General features: G+C 46.2%; 1 pseudogene; it reads left to right on the plus strand.

Moving 5' to 3' along the window:
- Window positions 1–300: 300 nt before the first annotated feature.
- On the plus strand, window positions 301–1,346 carry LOC110285166 (WD repeat-containing protein 53 pseudogene; annotated as a pseudogene).
- The last annotated feature ends 4,746 nt before the right edge of the window (window positions 1,347–6,092 follow it).

Raw genomic sequence — 6,092 nt, forward strand, 5'->3', positions numbered from 1 at the left:
ATTCTCCTGTAATATTTTCCCAGAAACATTATCTGCCACCTTTTTATGCCATATCTTTCGGCAGACAGACAGCTACGATTTATGTAATCCCTTCTGCGCATGCTCAGGTTACCGCTAATGTTGCTACTATCAGCTGGGTGTCAAGCTCTGCCCTTGCTCCCTTGTACAGGGCAGGTATCTGGATTTATTCATTGGATGGTTCTAGGCTCTCACTTTCCATGGCAGTACCATGGCTCCCCCTTTCTTCTCACCTCTTAGAGATCTGTCCCCTGGGCCACCGGGAATGGGAAGCCCAGAATTTCACAGGCCATCATGGCAATCAAGTGGACTGGTGGACATTCTTCTTCAATCCTTTGCCTAAATGCAAATAAAGACGGGCTGGTGGCTTCAGGAGGAGAGGGTGGAGACCTTGTGGCTTGGGGTGAAGATGGGACCCCGTTAGGACACATGCAGTTGGAAGGGGCTGATGATGTTACCAGCGTCTCGTTTTCTGCCTCCTGCCCCACCAAGCTCTATGCCTCCCATGGAGAAACCATCGGTGTACTAGATGTCAGGTCTCTTAAAGGGTCCCTGGACCACTTCCATGTGAATGAGGAGGAAATCAACTGTCTTTCATTAAATGAAACTGAAAGTCTGCTGGCTTCGGCTGATGACTCTGGGGCAATCAAAATCCCTGAAGAGACATTCCAACATCTGTTCCTCTATGGCTTTTCGACCTCAGAGGCCTCAGAGCCTGGTGTCATGAGGCCTGGATATGCAGATAATGCTGTGGAGTCTTCAAAAAGCCCGTCCTGTCTGGATTACAAATTTACAGGAGGATGAAACAGAGGAAACGGAAGCCCCCCAGACCCCTGGTCGGCTCTTAAACCCTGCGCTAGCCCACTCTGTCTCTGTAGCGTCTTGCGGCAATATTTTTAGCTGTGGTGCAGAGGATGGTAAGGTGCGCATCTTTAGGGTGATGGGAGTCAAATGTGAGCGAGAACTGGGATTTAAGGGTCACACTTTGGGGGTATCCCAGGTCTGCTTTCTGCCCGAGTCCAGTCTGCTGCTTAGTGGAGGGAATGATGGGAGGATCAGGTTGTGGGATGTGAGCTGTAAGATGGAGAAGCTGCAGAAGAGCCCTGCGAGGCACATCCACAGGAAGAAAGCAAAGAGGGCAGCGTGGTGGGAACTCTAGAGCCCCGGGAGCTGAGGATGAGGGGCATGCAAAGGATCTGCCGAAGCTCGGTATTGAACACGGAGAAAAAGTGAACTGGCTTTTAAGTATAAAACTTAAAGGGAACCAAAGCATATTAGTGGCTGATCAGAGGAGTTGTGTGTCTGTATGTCCCCTAAGTGACCTTTAGGTTCAATAAAATGCATTGCAAAACCAAAAAGAAAAAAAAGAAAGAAAGAAAGAAAAGAAATCTGTCCTCTGGTATACAATTTCCAGTATGCACAGCTTGGAACCTCACCAAGGCAAGCCATGGACTATCACAGAAATAAAATCTCATTTTAGAAATTGGGCCCATTTCACTTAAGTAGGAACTGGGAAAGGTGTTCTTGTGATGATGACGTCACTAGCGTTTCTAACGCCTGGGCTGTACCTGGTATGTGATGGTGACGCCAACTCTGGTGTCCTCTACATATTTTCACTGCCCCAAGGTGGCCAGAAACTTGCTTTTCTGTGTACCCACATTTGTCTCACATGTACGAGGAGCCACTGCTGTCATAGCAGAGGGCAGAGCACACTGTGCATAAGTTAAATTCTTTTTTTTTCTTTATATTTCTTTATTTTTTATTAGATATTTTCTTTATATACATTTCAAATGCTATCCCGAAAGTTCCCTATACCCTCCCTCCATCCTGCTCTCCTACCCACCCACTCCTGCTTCTTGGCCCTGGCATTCCCTCGAGCTGAAGGGGTCTGCAACCCTATAGGTGGAACAACAATATGAACTAACCAGTACCCCCAGAGCTTGTATCTCTAGCTGCATATGTAGCAGAAGATGGCCTACTTGGCCACCACTGGGAAGAGAGGCCCCTTGGTATTGCAAACTTCATAAGTTAAATTCATGCTCTACCTAAACTCTTTCAAGTAGCTGGTAAAAATGGTAACTGTTGGAAATGCTCTTGGCCCGAGGCAAGACACCTGTGTAAACAGCAATGATCTGGATAGAATGTGATAATTTAGATATTAAATATGCCTAAAACCTGTATGCTTGGTCCCTAGTGTGATACTCAGGAGGTGGGATTTTCAGCAAGTGCCTGGACCCTGAGTGGTCTGAACTAATCACTGGATTGATGTATTTGTTATGGGTCCATAATTTGAGAGCATCATTGAGAAATGGCAGAAACCAATATGTAGGGCCCTGTCTGCAGAGGTAAATGATGGGAGATGTGGCTCTGAAGGGTACAAGTTCTTAGTCTCCCCCCTGCCCCCACTTTTCCCTCTCTGCTTCCTGGCCATATGAAGGGAGCAGCTTCAATGCCCAGCGTGTGCTCACCACGATGTCTTACAAAAGGACTGAGCAACAGCCAGTGGCCACAGACAGACTCCTCAGACACCAGAGATCACAATTAACCTTCGTGTGATGTATGCATTGCCTTGGAGTCCTTTGGGTGTAGACCCAGGAGTGGTGAAGTTGGAGCATACGGTGGATTTAGCTTTAGCTCGTTACGAAACCTCCCCACAGTGGGTAGACTAGTCAACACTCCTAGCACAGAGCATGGGGCTCTTCCTTGGCACTGATCTGCTCCTGTATCTCTGTTAGACTATTGAAAAGTGGGCCTTCCACAGTAGTCTCCATGTTCATTTCTAGAGCAATAAATATGTACAGAATCCTGAGACAGAGTTGAGGACACTGAACTGATCAGTGAGTGACTGGGCCCCCAACAGTCTCCTTTCTACTGACAGACCATACAGAAGAGGTCTTCACCCAGACTAACATCGTACTACTTCCTCAACCTGTGCATCCGGTTCTCCAACAGCAATGAACAAAGCTAACGAGTACAACTCAATAAAGCACTCTGCAGTCACAAGTGAGAGTTCTCGTTGCCAAGAATTTGTTTTTTTACAAAGTCTTTGTAAGTTCATGTAATTTAGAAGAATGAGAACGAATAACCTCATGTGTTTAGAAAATTACAGAATTACAGTTTCTTCCGCTAATAGCCTACAAGCAACATATTCACACCCTGCCCTGGGTGACAAGTTCAGCTATCAAGGGAAGAGTTGGGAACCCAGAGGATATGTTCAAACATATTCCTCTCCCCAGAATGTGTCTGCACTGTTCAACATCGCCTCCAGAAATCAGATAGAAATATTTATCTGTTAGAAGCAATTTCTCAAGAAAAATTCTTCAGGGTACTCAAAGCTTTCTGATCTTTTGGGGGAAACACTCGCACCATGTTCCACTCATCTATGCGGCAAGCATATTTTGTATTGGGTTCTGGGACTACAGAATACAGTAAGTTACAGCCCTGTCCACTGAGGATCTGGCTGTGCCAGAGATGCTCAAATAATACAGAATATCTAGAAACAGGATGTGTTCATTTTGCGAATGTCAGTGACTCTTTAGTATGGCTTGTGCATGAAATGTACCCCCAAAGGCTCCTGTATTGAAGGCTTGGTTCCTAGTTGATAGTTCTTACCATTGAGTAGAGATTAGGTCGAGCAGGCTCTGACTAATCCATTGATTGATCCATATTATGATGGAGTTATTGAAAGGCGATAGAAAGTAGGATGTAGGTCCTGACTGGAGGTAGGAGGTCACCTGGGATTAATCTTATGCCCTGCCCTTCCTATCTGGCTTTTGCTTCTTGGCTGCTAGATGCTGAACAGCCATTCTTGCTTCTGTAATCTGTGTCATGGATGCATGGAGCCAAATTACTGTGGATGGAAGTCTCTGAAACCATGGACCAGAATAAGTCCTTCCTTGTGAAAACTGTTTTTCTTCAGTGTCATAGTGATGAAACTAACAAGATGATAGAGACTCTGGTTCATGAGCCTGAATTTAGAATTTGGGGGTGTCCTGTGGTACCTCTTGTCTGCTCGTAAGACTTTTGACTCAGTGGTGACATGGAGCTAAATTTACATTTCCTTCAAGGCAAAGGAAGACAACTGGGTAAAGATCTGCATAGAGGAAGTTTACTACTGTGACGGGAAGAATCTTTGTCCCATTTCTCAGTGTTAGGACTCCAGTGTGGTAAGGGAGTCAGGAAAGTAGCTGAGATTTCATAGTTTCTTTAAGGAGTTTGAACATGTTTAAATCAAGTAGGTATGACCCCCCCCCACACACACACACTTTATCTGCTTATATTATACACTTATTTATGACCCACAGGCCTCTGTCACCTGTCTCCCATCAGACCTACCAGTCCCAGGCTAAGGGCACAGTGAACTGAGCTCTGATGCACTTCATCTTTTCTGGCTTTGTGCAGAATACAAAGCCCACAACCACAGTGGTGCAGTCCTGTAGTCAGGGATCCAGAGACGATCCTAACTGCTGCATTCAAACAATGTTAAATGGCTCTCTTTATTATGGGGTTATGTTTTGTTTTTCTTCGTATAAAATGCTAAAAGAAGTTTGCCTAGTACTGTAGTTTAAAAGTCACAAAGTCAAACTTAATTCTAATATTAATTTTAATATCAACGTTTGCTTCCCATTCTTCGTAGATTGGTTGGTTTGTTGAGGCAGGGTTTCACAGTACAGCCTTGATTATCTTGGACTTACTCTGTAGACCAGGCTGGCCTTGAACTCACAGAGATTTGCTTGTCTCTGCCTCCTGAATACTGGGATTAGCAATGTGCCTCCATGCCCCATACTTTTCATTCCTTGGTAAAAGACACACACACACACACACACACACACACACACACACACAATTAGAGAGAAATAGTCTTTCCCAGGAAAGAACACACCAATTGGTTATCCGATATGAAATAAGCAACTCTGAAAACATCCATATAAGTAATACAGAATGAGCAGGGTATGTAGAAAAACACACACACACACACACACACACATATGTGCAAGTAACAACAATCAATGAAAAAAGAGGCCATATATTTGAGAGTAGAGAAGGGTTTGGTGGGAGGAAAGGAAAGGGGAAAAAGACATAAGTATAATATCTCAAAACCAAAATAAACATTTTAACAATTATTATTTTTTAAACTTTATCTTATTCTCCTGTGTCCCAGAAGTTACATGGCCACAGGGAGGTGCCTCCTGAACCTTGTTACGTTTTGGAAACTTCCCACGAATCTTACAACTCATCCTGAGCATTCTAATTTGCTTCAGAATTTCTGGGAGGCGGCTATTCCAGAACCAGAGACTTGCAGAATAGACTGTTAGGACACCAGTTCCCTAGAGGTTATTAGAGACCGCTTAATCGTGGCGAGAAATCGAGCTGGAGAAGGGCGGGCACGGGGCCGCGGGAGGGCATCTGAGATGGGGTCTGCAGCAACCCTGCTGCGTTTTTGTCCGGTGAATGCCTGAGCCAGAGGCCCTGTCCCTTTTAGCGCCCTTCAAAGCGAACAATACCTCTCAGGACTCTGAGCGTGCCACCCACTGTGGCCTCTTTAGAAGAGAATAGTCTGGAGAGCAGGAGCTTAAGGATGGAGCTACAAAGCCCCAAGCAGAAGACGCACGAGTGGACCTTTGCTGTGGCCACGTTAGTGGCGACAGCTCGTTCCTCCTTACTACTACAAGGAAGCCCTCAAATCCTGCGCAGTCTGGGAGGCTGTAGTGTGGCCCCGCACTCTTGGGAAGAGGCGGTCCAGGTGTTCCATATGGTCCCTCACTGCCCCCATTTCTTCCTCTCCAAACCTGGAGATGTCACCCCGGGAAACGGGAAGGGATCCGAGGCTGAGGTCAGACTTGGTGGGGATGGGGATGAGCACAGAGCCGCAGCCTAGAGGTTGGAGGGGGTCCGGTGGGGTCCTGGGAAGGGGCAAGTATAGTGGCTAGACAGAGGGCGGCAGTCTAGGAACGAGGGAAGTGGTGAGGCCCTGCGGAGAAGTGAGAGGCTTGGTCTTAGGGAAGAAAAGTGGAAAAGAAAGTGTAAAGGTGGCCAGGGAGGGTAGGTTCCAGAAGCCGGGAGCGGATCTCCAC

This window comes from Mus caroli, unplaced genomic scaffold, assembly GCF_978045245.1.
Source record: "Mus caroli unplaced genomic scaffold, Mus_caroli_1 scaffold_19, whole genome shotgun sequence".
In the NCBI taxonomy this organism is placed as follows: Eukaryota; Metazoa; Chordata; class Mammalia; order Rodentia; family Muridae; genus Mus; species Mus caroli.